A 15,886-nucleotide genomic window follows, 5' to 3' on the forward strand; every position below is an offset into this window, starting at 1 on the left:
GTGAATGATTCACTTGAGCATATAGATTGGGATTCAATAACACCACATGCCATCCTCTGCCCAAGTCGTGGCCCATAGTACTGGATTATGAGTTCAGAAGGCCATTCTTCACCTCCTCAGGTAATGACAGCCCTTTTTTCTCTTATGTTTTGATATACTGGCTGGCTTAGCACTGTCCCTTGTGCTAAGGGGATGAGGAAGAAGGAGGGTTTTATTGTACAAGTACCACACCAGTTTTGGGGAAGTTCTCAGAATGCAACTTTTCCACAAATCCAATGCAGACCTTTTGGGGCAGTAAAGGGGCCCTTTGTGGTGGAGTTCCATACTGTTATTAATTTGGGGAAATTATGATTCATGAGAATGGGGTCAGATTCATTCCATGTTCCCCAAGACTCTGTTGTATTGGTGGTATAATTTTGGAATTTTTCCCCTGTACATGTTAGGTTTCCAAAAGATATAGAGGAGTTTAGGCAGGACCTTGAAGCACAATATTTTCCTATGACAGAAGTTTGCAATGGCCACATACTATCTTGGGGGACAGCTGAGAGGCTAGTTTCATTATACAATTGACTGTAATTTTATTCTCTAGTTCCCAGGGCCATGGGTGTCCCATATTAGTACCTCCACATATATAGCACAAGGAGACATTTAAGGCTGCCCCTACTACTTCAACTAGGTTTATAAAGGGTTTTTTTTTGCTGCTTGCACAATGGAAAAGGGCTTTTCCATTTCTTCATAGAAGGAGTGGAACAGAGCGGGCTTTACTTGTGAGTAGGTGTTCCCAACACCCAACCCAGATGTAGACTCCTGGGTCTACTCCTTTACTGTCAATGCAGAGGCCCATTTGAACTCCCTGAGTCTGCTAGGATTCAGGGTAAAGGTTGGTGAGGTTTAAGGGGTTACTGCGTGGACAGTTAGCTGAGGCCATTCCTTTGGTGAGGATGGCTGTTTGTTTAGTGGTGTCTGTGTACCAGGTGGCCCAGGTGACACAGGACCAGTAGGGGCATAGTATGCACCTATGTGTTTGCACCAGAAGCCCTCTCCTCGGGCTGCACTTTTCATATCTGGAGCACACATATACTTATTGTTATGAGTATATTTCTGCTCCCAACTGAGCCCTCCACATTTGCTGTTCCATGGTATCCCAGAGTCTATAAATTGACATGCATCAAATAGGAGGGACACTATTGATTCCATTTAGTGATTGGGGTGGATTTAAGTATCTCCCTGTCTTGATTAAATGCTCTTATTTCCCATTTATGGGAGACTGTTTGGGGGGGGGCGGGTCATAGCAGGTTATTTGGCCAGATATATTACAGACACTCTAGGAGATTTCCTGAAACTGGCCCTTGCAGGTATACCCTTGCAGGTATAGTGCCTATAATATATTAATGTGGTATTGACTTGGGCCCCCGTTTGACTTCTTGGATACATGGCTTACAATCTGTGGTGCTGACCTGGGACCAGGGGAGGGTCAGGGCTAGAAGTAGGGAAAAAAACTGAAGGGGGATTGTAACTGGGATTAAACCAGATTCCTATTCTTCAGCTATGTGTAGAACAATCAGTTTCCGGGGTGTGATTGGAGCAGCGCTTGGTGTTTCATTCTTTTGCAAGATTAGTTTGTTTGAATTGTAGGTATCTGGAATATGGGTGCTGGACTCTGGGGCAGCTCACTTGACCCAGCTATGGTGTATCCATGGGGGATTTCAGCTACTTAAACTGCACTGGGGATGGATAAAATGACAAGATAGGGTCCTTACCATCAAGGGGTTAGTGGAGCTGACTTCCAGTCTTTGACCCAGACTGCATCTCCTGGCTTGTATGGGTGTATGGAGCTGCTTAGGCTAATGGGGACCCTTTATTGTGTCCAGTGATGCAGGTTTTGTAAAGTTTTTCCTAAGCTGATCATTTGCTGAGCTACTGATAAGTTTCCTCTTTCTCTGAGATCCCCTCCTGTATTTCTGATTAAGGGAGGGGGCCTCCCAAAGATGATTTCATAAGGGGTTAGGCTTAGCTTTAGGCTTGGGCTGGTCTGAACTTGGAGGAGAGCACTCAGGAGTACTTGGACCCATGTTAGCCCAGTTTGTTGGCAAATCAGGGTTATATAAGTCTTTATTGCACGGTTCATTCACTCTTTTTCCTGAGATTTGAGGATGGTAAGCAGTGGGCAGTTTCCATCGGATGTGCAGTGCTTTCGCACTCTTTTGAAAGATTTCAGAGATGAAGGAGGGTCCATTGTCAGAGCCAATTGAGAGGTGTAGCCTGTATTGAGGAATGATTTCCCTGAGGAGAACTTTGGCCACTTCTTCAGCTTTTTCTGTTCGAGCGGGGAAGGCTTCTAGCCAGCCAGAAAACATGCAAATGAGGACTAGGAGACATTTATAGCTTCCGGATTTTGAGATTTCAGTGAAATCAGTTACTAGATCTTTGAGAGGCATATTGCTGATTGGACTCCTGGGGCTCTCGTGAGGTTTATTTTTTGCACATCTGATGCATCACTGGCATATGGCATGGGTGATAGCAGCTAGACTTGGGATGTAGGAGAATCTTTCTAACACTTCTTTAAGATGGGTTTTTCCCAAGCGTGTGTTTTCATGGTAGTCCTGCACTACAATTGTGGCTAATATTTGAGGCACAACTATTCTGTGATTGGGCAATATTCACCACCAATTTGCTCCTTGTGTCCCGCTCTCAGAGAGTAACCACTCTCTCTTGGAGTATATTGCGGTTCCCAGTGATTCAGAGGCTGCAGGATGAGAGCAGGCAGTGTATACTGGAGTTTCTGATAACTAAGAGGTTGAGGAATGAGAGCAGAGGCCAGGTTTTCAGATAGGGATCCTTCCTGTGCTGCTCTTTTGCTTCAGCATCTGTCCTCCAATTTCCTCAGATGACAGGACTGTGGCTTGTCTGGTGTCCCTTGCAGTGCATCACAGCCACTTTGATGGGCTCCTAAACTGCTTCTAGTAGTTCCAGAATCTGTGTGCCATATTTAATGCTCTTTTTCTCCTGAGTTAATGAGTCCTTTTTGTTGGTATAGGGCTCCATGTGCATGTGCAGGGTAAGGAAGGCATATTTGGAGTCTGTGTAGATGTTAACCTTGGCCCCAGTCACAAGTTGTAGGGCTCCAGTGACGGCAATGAGTTCAGCTTTTTGTGCTGATGTGTTATCTGGGAGCCACTGGGCCTCTACTGTGGTTTCAGAGGTTACTACAGCATATCCCACTCGCTGGCCACTGCCTTAAATAAAGCTACTCCCATCCTTGAAGAACTCTATGATGAGATTTGATAGTGGCTGGTCTTGGAGGTCTGGCCAGCAGGAATATACTTCTTACAATGTTTTCAGGCAGTTATGGGCTGGAATTCCTGGCTCCAGGTGTGTAGCAGGGTAGCAGGATTTAGGGTTTTGTACAAGTTCCAGTTAGATGGATGGATTTTCATGTAATAGGGTTTAATATTTAACCAGGTGACTGTTAGTAAGCCAGTGTGTTCCTTTGGCTTCTAAGATTGTGATTACTGCATGTGGAACCTGAACAATTATAGGCTACCCAAGAGTTAATTTTATGGCTTCCAGTGTAAGCATTGCTGCAGCTGCTACAACTTGCAGGCATGAGGGCCATCCCTGGGCTATAGTGTCCAGTTGTTTGGATAGATAAGCTACAGGTCTTTGCCAGGAACCCAAGTATTGAGTGAGTACTCCTGCAATGCTTTGGTGATTATGAATATATAGGTAGAATGGTTTACTGAGATCTGGAAGCCTGAGGCTTGGTGCTTCCATCAGAGCGTGCTTGAGAGTGGTGAAAGTGTCCTTCTGTGGGCTTTCCCAAAGCAAAGGGTCACAATCTCCCCCCTTTGTGGATTCATATAAAGGGTGTGTGAGTACCCCATAATTGGGGATCCAAATGCGGCAGAATCCAGCTGCTCCGAGGAATTCTTGCAACTTTCATAGGGTGTTGGGTTCAGGGAGGCTACAGATTGCTTCCTGTCTTTCAAGTCCTAATTCACAGAGCCCCTGCGCTATTTTATAACCTAGATATTTGACCTGAGGTAGGCAGATTTGGGCTTTCCTTTTAGATAACTGATAGCCCTTTTGTTGTGGGTATTTTAAGAGGGCATGGGTTCCATTAGCACAGTCTTGGTAGCTGGGACTTCTGAAGATGAGGTCATCTACATATTGGAGGAGAAAACAGTTATGGCTTTCTGGTTTAAAGGATTTGAGATTGCTGGCCAGGGTTTGTCCAAAAATAATGGGTGCATTTTTAAATCCCTGAGGAAGTCGTGTCCAGGTTAGCTGTTGCTTTTTGCTGGAGCTCGGATTGTCCCACATAAAGGCAAAAATTGGTTGGCTCCATAGTGCTACCCGAATGCAGAAGAAGGTGTCTTTAAGATCCAGGCATGAAAAGTAGATTGCCAATGAGGGTATCAAGCTGAGGAGAGTGTACAGATGAGGGACTGAAGGATGGAGAGTTATTACTGCTGAGCTGACTGTTCACAAGTACTGGATCATGTGGTAATCCCCATCAGCCTTTTTAACTGGGAAGAGTGGGGTATTCCATGGAGACTGGCATGGCTTTAGTATGCCTTCATTCAGCAGTCTATGAATATGTAGTTGGACTTTTCCTTGCACTTCATGTGGAACTGGATATTGCTTTATGCTCACTGGACTGGCTGTGGGAATGTCATGTGCCACCCCCGTTGGGTGGCCCTCTACCCATACTTTGTACACATCTTTGAACGGGAGCCATGAGCCTGTAGATTGGCTGACTTTGCTGAAGCAGAACAGTCTCCACTCCTCTTGCAGAGGGAGGGTTAACACTATTTTCAGAGGGTTTGGTAGTCCCAATGTTAATGTGGATTGCCCCGTGGTGTTAAAAGTAATATGGCCTGTAGTTTAGACAGCAGGTCTTGACCTGAGGGGGAATGGACATTCTGGGAGATACAGGAACTCATGAGTGACCTCCTTACCCTCAGTGTTACAGGTCCTGGCTTGGAGGAAGGGCTACTGGGTGCTTTTACCAGTTGCCCCTACAATAATGGCTTGTCTTTTTGATAATGATCCAACTGGCTTGGTCATTATAGAGTGTTGAGCCCCAGTATGTATGGTGTGGCCCCCAATTTGGACTCTGACCATAGACTCTGTGGGGCTGAGAGAATAGGTGCCTGGTCTGTCCTAATAATCTCTATCAGAGCCTGCTATTTCCATAAGTCCAATGAGCTGACTTGTAGGTCTTCCTTCTGAATGTTTGCAAACCCAGAGTTTGGTTTGTGATGCTCCATTAGCTTTCCTGGCTAATGTTTTGGTAGCTTTTTTTTGCTGTGATGGGGTCCAGTGGTCTGTTGGGGCATTTCTGCTTCCATTGTCCCTCCTCCTTGCAGTATGTACACTGATTTCGCCCTAGGGGTGGGTCCCTCCTCCTCCTTGAGGCAGGGGTTTCCCAGCTTACTTTCCTTGATACAGGATTGCTTTTTTTGACTATTGCTGCTGCAAGTTGGTCTGCTTTTTTTTTTTTCATCTTCCAATTTTCTTCCCTTATGGTTTCTACATCGCAGTTGATGTAAAACTTGGTGGCTATTTCCATGAGCTGAGAAATATTTATACCAGCGAATTCATCTAACTTTTGTAGCTTTCTTCAGATGTCAGCCTGTGATTAGGCAATGAATGCTGCATTGACCATTGTTTGGCTTTTGGGAGCATCTGGGTTAAAATGCATTTATACACAAAATGCCTCAATGAAAACCTGGACTTTCATTGAGAATTTGTAGGATTTAGGTGGTTTTTGCCATCTTTATTGCTTTTTGGCTCCCACCTTTGAACCCTTCAACTAAGGCCCTATGGAAGTTTTCTATTCAGTTAAGCATGGTTGTGTTATTGGGACCCCATTGTGGGGTCCTCATCTGGGAACTGTGTACAGGTATATTGGTTGCTGTCCAAGGTTCCCTCAGGTGGGTGCTTTTTGAGCCAGGTTAGAGCCCCTGTGTGACTCCCATTCTCTCCTTGAAGTTGAGTGAGGTCATGAGGAGGTATTTACAATCAGCCCAGGGGGGTTTGTGGGTCTTTTGATGGACTGGAAGACGTCCATCATGGCCTGAGGTTTCTCTGAGTATGGTGGGGTGTGGCTTTTCCAGTTAAAGAGGTGCACTATAGTGAAGGGCTGGTACATGAACGTTCAGTTTCCCCCTTGAATCTGGCCATCTGCATCATAATAAGTTGGAGCTTCATGGAGAGGTAACTGTAGGGCTGCCCTTCTCTGTGCTCCCCCTGCCTCCGCAGCTCCCTGTGATCTGAGTTGCCATTTTTCAGGACTCCTTCCTGACTGATGGTTGACACTATGCTGCCAGGGGCAAATGGCTGCAGGGGCAGCTGGGCTGATTTCTCAGTGTGGATGTTGGCAAAGACAGCTGCTCAGACAGAGTGCATGCACTTCCAGGTGCGGATGGTTACTATGTTTTAGATAATTTCCTATTAGAATGTGTGGAGTTCCTTCATTATTTTTAACAGCTTCATAATATTCCATTGTATGGCCATATCATGATATTTTTAACCAGTTCTCATAACAAGATTTGGTATAGTATTTTGGCTTTGTGGTTTACTTTGTGTTTGTGTGTGTGTGTTGGGGAAGATCAGCTCATGTTGCTTTATCCTTCAGACTGTGTAAGCCTCCTCTATTATTATGTTTAATTTCCCTTTTCCCTTCATCTTAAGTCTTAAGTCCATTTCCACACTCCTCCACCATCACAGATATCACTTTAATGTGGGTGGTGTTTTTCTTGGACTGCAGTGCTTGAAAAATCCAGTATAGCTTAAATATTAAAGCATGGTACTATACCTTACAATCTTAGAAAAATTAAATATAGCTCTTGCTCACCTGTCAGGAAACACATGGAACTACAGATTTTACATTAACCAGATTTAGCTCCACATAAAATATATGACTATGTGCTTCCTCATCTTTACTCACATCCATCATCTGTAGCTCACATCCATACCTCCCCCCTCATCCTTATCACCTCAAGATACCATGCATATTTTAAGATTAAAGCAAAAATGAATTTTCTTGGACCTTCCTTAGGCATGTCACCCTTTCTTTCAACTGGTATAAAATTTGTGAGAAAAACCCTTAATGGGGAGACTGATTTTAGATTGTACATCTGCAGCCTCCTATGGGTGAATAAGCCCTCTTTACCTTCCTAGCCTGGTTGGGCAGGTCCGTCCAGGCTGTTGTGCTGAGCAAATGAACACAGTGGAGGGCCACCCTGGACCCTCTTCAGGATATGTATGTATTTTTGAAAAATGTAAAATACGATTTGAGTGGGTACATCTTTAAAAATGATATTTATGATATTATGTTATTGCCCTGTTCCATTCTTCACGATCACTGCTTCTGAAATGCTTCCTAATTATTTATAATAAGCTTATTAATTTTTCTTAATTCATTTCCCAGAAATGGACACATAGGATGTTTTCAGTTTTCATGATCAAAAATTGCTCTAAAAAACGCATTCCTACATACCCTGTATGAACCCAAGTTAAGTGTTTCTACATCCACGTGTAACACTGCCATGCCATACTCATCGTGTTTACAATGTACTGCAAACTGTTCCACAGAACAGCATTGCTGGGTTATACTTTCACCTGAAGCACCGAGTAATTCCTATTTTCTCAGAACCTTGTTGACATTTTGGTAACATATAATGTTGTAGATTGGATTGTGTTCCTCCAAATGTTGAAGTTCTAATCCCCAGTACATCTAAATGTAATCTTATTTGGAATAGGGTCATTAGTGGTGGAATTAGGCAAGGTAAAACAAAGTCATATTCCAAGGAGTGAAGCTGAGGTGTTGCCAAGGGTACTAAGTGGAGGGGGAGAGGAATAGAATAGATGGAACAGGGGGTGTTTAGTGGGCAATGGAAGTGTTCTACCTGATCTTGCAATGATGGACACAGACCATGTTAAATATCACCAAAATTTATAAAAGTGTGCAGTAAAAAATGTCAACCATAATATAAACCATTAGTCATGGTCAGTAGCTATGTTTCACTATTCCATCCATACATAAAAAGTTATTAATATGGGAAGGAAAAAGGGGGAGGATGTTGGGTAAATGGGAGTACCCTGTATTCTGTATGTGACTTTACTGTGACCTAAAACTTCTTTGAAAACAAAATGAAAAGACATAAGACATTGGGGAATAAATGGAAGAAAATGTCACTCTACATACAGGACAACAGGTATTACGGTGATGAAAGGCAAAATGTCAAGACATTTTAAAAATATTTTTCATATTTTTTGATATCCCAGTCTTTTAATTTAATTTTAGTTTTAGTTTTAAAAAATTTCTATGTATTTAATTTCTTATATTTAAACCCATCATTATTATTTCATTTTCCTATTAATTGTATTTGGCTATTTTATTGGCTTCATTTTTGAAGAAACTTTGGATCACAGAAGGCTTACAACTGGGGCAGGGGAGCATCATTGGTGTGGGATGTCAGTGATGGGGGCTAAATTGGAGGAAGTTCACCTGGGCATACATTTAAGGTAAATAAATGTATTGAAATATTCATGGAATATTGTTGCAACGGGGGGACACTCACACAATAACTGAGAGAATATTGAATTCCCATTCTGGGAAGCTCTGCCACATTCTCTAATGGAGCAGCAACATCCCCTAAGTGCAGAGGCAATGACTGGTGAAGAAGGATGGTCCATTGAAGGGCACTTGATATTGTCAACTACACTTGTGAGTCTTTACTCTTGAAACTGAAACTTAACCTAGTCTTGTGGCATGCCTAGGAGTTACCTCCTGAGAGCCTCCTTATTGCTCAAATGTGACCTCTCTTTAAGCCAAACCAAGCATATAAGTGCATTACCTTCCCTCCAGTGTGGGACTCCCAGGGATGAGCTTCCCTGGCACTGATGGATTACTACCAAGCACCAACTAGTACTGCAACTGGAAAAAGACCTCAAATAAAAGGGGGGAAGGTGAAGACAAATGAATTTATATGGCTAAGGGATTTCAAAGTGAGTTGGGAGATCATCCCATAGGTAACTCTGATGCACATCCCCTCAGGATCTCATAGACTGCCAAAGTAGATATTACCTCAAATAGTGGAACTCCTAAGGGCTCTGGAGACACTCAGGTCCTATGGTCAGGGCAGATAGCTCTGGAGTTTTGTTGGAAACTGAGGCACAGTGGTCTCGCAAGGAGAGATGTGCTGTTTCCATGGCTACACTTGCAACCTAAGGAATGCAGTAATTAAGAGTTCCCAGCAAACAGGATGAAGCTGTTAAAGGTTGAAAGAAAAGATGAGCATATACCTTTTGTATTTAATAGAACACTTAGACTTTGTACCTTGAGATAAGATTTTTTAATTCCTTAGACTATGAGTAATGCTACTAGTTAATTGCATGTTGCTGCTTGTTCTCATGTAGACTGGGGTATATAGAGAACTCCTTGTAAGCAATAAAGTTGTCTGATGAGTCTCTACTCACAGACCCCCTGATCCCAGCTTTCTCTCTCTCTTTCTCTTTCGTTCATTCCCCATACCCTTTGGGCCGACATTCCGACAGTTTGATGTCTTGTCAGTGGGCCATACTCTGGAGTTTGTGCTCCTGAGAGTGACAGAGTTGGACTCAATTATGCCTTCCCTACATATGGCTCATCTGTCCCTTCTGTTTAAACCTATAGTTGGTGTTGGAGTTTGTAAGCGTACATCCAAGAGACTGGGATCTTTGGGCTGTCCATGTGCCAGCTGGGTCCAGAGCCCCAGTGGAGGTACAACACCTATTCTTGAGTTCACTGGACTCACGCAGGACAACTAACTAGGACGTGAGGATTGATAGCTACCATACCAAGGAAATGAGAGAGTCTACAACTGCAAGCAACAGAGTCCCATCCATTAGGTGAATGGGACCAAAGCCCCCTCTCACTTGGAGATGGAGTGGACATCACCATCCCAGAATCCTCAGGATTGGGGAATGAATGATGGACTAAAGTGAACTTACTGGTATTCTACTATGCACTTATTGTGATTCTAGCAACGGAAGAAATTACAACATTGATGTGGAGCAGTGGCCACTGGAGTCTTTGGGGATAGGGAGAGTGAAAAATGGGTGTAATATAGGGACTGTTTTGGAACTTAGGAATTGTCCTGAATGACATTGCAACGACAGATATAGGCCATATTATATCTTCCCATAACATGCAGAATTATGTGGAAGAGAGTGTGAACTACAATGTGAACTATAGTCCATGCTCAGTGGCAATGCCCAAGGATGTATTTATCAATTGCAATGAATATGGTACTCTAATGAAAGACATTGTTTATGTGTGAGGGAGTGGGAAGTGTGGGGAGTGGGGTATATGGGAATCCCTATGGTTCCTATGTAACATTTATGTAATCTAAGACATCTTTAAAAAAATGAGGTCATATTGATGTCAGGTAGACCCTTAATCCAATATGACTGGTGTCCTTATAAGAAGAGGAAATGTGGACATGAAAATCCAGAGAGGTGGATGCAGAGAATGCCTTGGAGTGCTGGAATTTACTTGGAATATATTCTTTCCTACAGTGTTTGGAGGAAGTATGGCCCTGTCGACACCTTCATTTTGAACATATAGCCTCCAGAATTGTGAAGCAGTCAATTTCTATTGTTGTTTAAAGCCACCTAGTTTGTGGTTTTTGTTATGGCATTCCCAGGAAACTAAGATAGGCAGTTTTATACTTATTTTAATTTCCTGGATAAAGAGTGACAAATAATTATTTTTCTTTGCATTTTCTGATGATTAGGGAGTTTTGAAATATATTCTTTTACTTCTTACCTATCAGATTTCCCTTGCAATTCATATGCACTGCTTATCCCTTTTTCTTTATAACTTTTATTGTGGGGTACCAAATTACTTTATTTGTAGGAATGGTACAAATGAAAGAACTTGGTGAATGATGACACAACTTATAGAAAATATAAAACACTCATGCACTGCCATGGTGGCCTTGGAAGTCATCCTGTGACTCTGCAGAAGCTGCGAAAAGGCTTAGCTCTCATCGTCCCTGTTTCTTAGAGTGGGCTTGCCAAAGAGGTACTTTGCCAAGGCAGAATCCAGGGCTTCCATCTTGCGCAAGTGGGTTCCATAGTCATCCCATTCTTTGATGGACTTCACCTGCTTATTCAGGTAATGGATTTCAATGAAGTCACACAAGTGGGGGTTGTTTTTGTCAGTGGCCAGTTTGTGCAGTTCCAGTAGGGACTGATTCACCCTTTTTTCCAAGTGAAATGCACATTCCATTGCATTCAGCCCACTCTCCTAGTCATCTCGTTCTGGTTTCTTGATATCTTAAAGGAAGATTCAGCCACCTCATTGGTCCTGCGGCTTCATTAGTTTCTCAGTATGTTCCCTCTCCTCTGGAGACACATGAAGAAAAAAATTTGGCAAAGTTCTTCAAAGCCACATCATCACGGTCAAGGTATTAAGACTTTGACAGGTAGATGTAAGAGGCATAGAGTCCAGGTTGACTTGGTGGTTGGTGGCAGCTCTGAGTCCTGGCTGTAGTTCTGGCACACCTGCCACAGGATGTGGTTGTCACTGTGAGTGATTGAGGAGAGGTGGTGGCTGCCTGGCACTGGAACGGCAGTGGAGGGCAGTTCCGAGTGGCTGGCCCACAGGCGAGTGCCAGTTCCGTTCAAGCACTGTTGAAGCAGGAAAGCGTGGTGACACTCCATGAAGACATCTGGCCAAAAAGTGTTTTTTTTTTTTAATTAAAGAAGTTGTAGATTTACAGAAAAATCATGTGGTTCCCATATACCCGTCCTCTATTATTTATATTATTATTATTATCTTGGTGAGTGTGCAGTTTAATTCCTTCATCTCTAACAGGTAAGACCAGGGAAAATGCTCGCTGGGTCTTTAGAAAGCTATTTGATCTACTTTCTTATTTACTTTCTTTTTAATTTACTTTTTAATTTACTTTCTTATCTCTTTCTTTTCCCTTCATCTTGAGCAATTATGTGCCCTCCCACCATTATTAACAGGTTGCATTACTATGGTACCTTTGTTACAATTCATGAAATAATAGTTATACTATTAACTGTGTATTTTTTCCAATGTATTTTTTCCAATATGGTATGGTGCATTTGATATAATTCCTGAAAGAATATTTTTGTAATTATACTATTAACTATAGTCCATCAGTTACAATAAGATTCCCTGTGTTGTATGGTCATATGATTCTTTTAATTTTTTATCTACTAACCTATATACAACCAAAATTTCCCTTTTTAATCACATTCACATATAAAATTCAGGGCTGTTAATTACACTTACATTGTTGTGTTACCATTAACAACATTCATTTCCAAAACTTTACAATCAACCCAAATAGAAATTCTGTACAAATTAAGCATTAACTCCTAATTGCCTACCCCCAACCCATCCCCAGGTAACCTATACTCTAGATTCTAACTCTCTGAGTTTGTTTATTCTAATTATTTCATATCAATGAGATAACACAATATTTGTCCTTTTGTATCTGGCTTATTTCCCTTAGTGTGATCTCTTTAAGGTTCAGCATGCTGTTGCATTTATCAGGTCTTCATTCCTTTTTAGGGCTGAATAATATTCCAGTGTATGTATGTATCGTATTATATTTTTCTGTTCATCGGTTGATGGACACCTAAGTTGATTGCATCTTTTGGCAACTGTGAATAATACTGCTATGAACATTGACGTGCAAATATCTGTTGAAGTCTCTGCTTTCAATTCTTCCAGGTATTATATACCTAGTAAAGGGATTGCAGAGTCATATGGTAATTCTATACTTAGCTTTCTGAGGAACCGCCAAATTGTCTTTCACAGCAGCTGCACCATTTTCCACAGCCTTCCCCTTTAGCATCCAGTGGAGGTCTGTGATAAAAGCTTGTGACTGAATGCAAATTCTGCTTGTGTATAGAGCTATGACCAGTTTTATACTGTTATGTTAGTTCACACTCAGGCTTTAGCAAATTCTATGCAGAAGAAGTGGCAGAAAGATTGTAAGAGTTACGGAATGGGGTGCATCTTGGCATAGGTAATTTAGCATCCCCCAACTTTTACTGCCCTGTCCTTAAATTTAACTGTAAACTAGATTCAGCTAGTCACAAGATATGCTTCAGGAAACAACTGCCTGAGAATAAGTAGGTCATAAAGTCAGTAAAAATGTAACTATCTGACTTTTCCTTCCTTGCACAAACAATAGGAAGCAATCTGTAGAAGTCATGTGCACCCCTGCATGCCTTGATAAACAACTTTAAATATATGTAGCTTTAATCATAAGCAAAGTGCTGCATTCCTGTAGAGTTACACTTATGCCCTGATAAAAAGACCCACCAACTTCTTGATAGGAATAACCATTGAGCTCGGAACTGTTGTCTTTCCTCCTGTTCCTGAGGATAAGGACCCCACCTGAGCCCTTTAATAAATGCTCATTCATTTGCCAACCTAGACTTGTTTGAGTTGTTCTTTGGTCTGTCATATCCCTCAGCAGGAAACTGTTTTTTATACAGCTCCTTGCTATATGCAGAAAAACTTAAAAGTTACAATAACTGGAATGAGAGAGTCAACAAAGACTTGAGATGACAGAAGAAAGAATCACAGTGAATTTGAATTAGATCAGTAGAAATTATCCAATCCAAAGAGCAGAGAGAAAAATGATTGAAGAGCAATGATGTGAGCTTCAGGGACGTGTGGGACAATGTCACATATTCAAGCCATATAAATGGAAGTCCCAGAAAAAGAGATAGAGACAGAAAAAAAAGTATTGGAAGAAATAATGGCTTAAAACTTTCCAAATTTGATGAAAAGCATTATGCCACAGATGCTGGAAGTTCAAGGACTCCTACATAGGACACCATAAAGAGAAAGAGACCCATAAACATAATAATCAAACTGGTAAAAGCCAAAGGCAAAGAGAAAATCTCAAAAGTAGCAAGAGAAAGACAATTCATCACTAGTAGGGGAAAAATAATACAATTAATGACTGACTTCTAATTAGAAGCAATGGAGGTCAGAAAACAGTATGGACTAACATGTTCAAAGTATTGATTGATTGAAAAAAAAAGGTAATCAAGAATTAAATATCCATTGGATCTAGCCTTCAAAAATGAGTAAAATAAAAACATTCCCAGATGGTAAATAAAAGAATAACCAAAAGAATTCAAATATGTCCTGGAAGAAGTACTAAATGTAATCTCTCAGGCTGCAAATAAATAACATTGGCCATTATTTGGACCCAAAGGAGGGAATGAGGATATCCAGAAATGGTAACTATTTAGTAAACATTAAAAAAAAAATTGAATAGCGATGTTGCTATGGCTTAATCAGTTGGGTTCCTGTCTACCATATGGGAGGCCCTGGGTTTGCATCCCAAGGGCCTCCTTGTGAAGTCAGGCTTACCTGCACACTGTGGAGAGCTGCCTGGCCTGCAATCGCCCACTCAGCAAGGTGACACAACAAAAAAGGGAGACAAGCAAAAACACAGAAGAGCATGCAATGAATGGACACAGAGAGCAGACAGCAAGCAAGCTGCAAGTGGGGAGGGGAAATAAAAAATAAATAATTATAGGCACAGAAGAATGCACAGCAAATGGACACAGAGAGCAGAGAGCATACAGAAAAGCTACAAAGGGGAGGGGGGATTTAAAAATTCCTAAAAAACAAAACAAAACAATTGAATACATTCTTTGCTTTTCTTCTCTTAATTTCTTTAAAAAATCATGACTGCTTAAAGCAAAATAATGTTTTATTGTTAGGTTTTTACTAGCACAATGCCTAGAGTATAAATTTAGTTCCATTGGGGTAAATTTGCTATGTTTTACCATTATTTGTTACATTATACCAGAATTAACCTGCGCTAGATTGTGAAAAGTTAAAGATGCATATTGTAATCCCTAGAACAACCACTAATATGTGTGTGTGTATATGCACACATATATATCACACATTTATAAAACTAAAAATCAGCAGAGAAAATGACAGTGCACTGAAAATATTCCTTTATTGCAAAGGAAGCCAGTAAAAGAGGAACAGAGGAACAAAAAAAGATATGAGATCTAGGAAAAATGGCAGAATGGGAGATGTAAATCCAACCATAACAATACAGACTTTAAATGTAAATAGACTAAACACTCCAATCAAAAGACAAGGATTGCCAAACTGAATAAAAAAGATAGATCTAACCTTATGGCATCTACAAAAGAAATACTTTAGATCCAAAGACATAAATAGGTTGAAAGCGAAAGGGTGGAAAAAGATGAAAGTAACTATAAGAAAGCTGGAGTGACAACTCTAATAACAGACAAAATAGGCTTTAGGACAAAGAATATTACTAGAAACAGAAAGGGGCTTTTTAGACTAATAGAATGGCCATATAAATGTATATGCATCAAAAAAATCAAGAGTTCCTAAATAAATTAAGCAAAAACTTATAAATTTGTAAGAGAAAAATGATTATAGTTAGAAATTTCAGTACTCCTCTTTAAGGAATTGACAAAGCAACTGAACAAATATCAGGACGTATACAGAAGAATTGAATAACCCTAACACCAAATGACCTGATATATAAAGAAAACCTTTTACACAACAACAGCAGAATTCACATTCTTTTCAAGTTCACATGGCTCCTTCCAGAAAAAAACATATGCTAGGATATAAAATAAAGTTCAGTGACTTAAAATGGATTGAAATCATACTAAGCATGTTCTCCAACCACAACAGAAGTAAATTAGAAAAGAACAACAGAAAGAAATATGTGCTTAGAGGTAAATTTATAACTTAAAGTCCTTTTAGTCAGACAAAGAGAACTAAAGTCAATAATTTTGGCTTCTACTTTAAAAACTAGGAAAATAAGAGGAGCAA

At 40.9% G+C, this 15,886-nt stretch overlaps 1 pseudogene; it reads right to left on the reverse strand.

The window, feature by feature from the left end:
• Nucleotides 1-11,032: 11,032 nt before the first annotated feature.
• LOC139436871 (ferritin heavy chain pseudogene) lies at nt 11,033-11,718 on the reverse strand (annotated as a pseudogene).
• Nucleotides 11,719-15,886: the final 4,168 nt, after the last annotated feature.

Source organism: Dasypus novemcinctus, chromosome 1 (assembly GCF_030445035.2).
Source record: "Dasypus novemcinctus isolate mDasNov1 chromosome 1, mDasNov1.1.hap2, whole genome shotgun sequence".
NCBI classification, from domain to species: domain Eukaryota; kingdom Metazoa; phylum Chordata; class Mammalia; order Cingulata; family Dasypodidae; genus Dasypus; species Dasypus novemcinctus.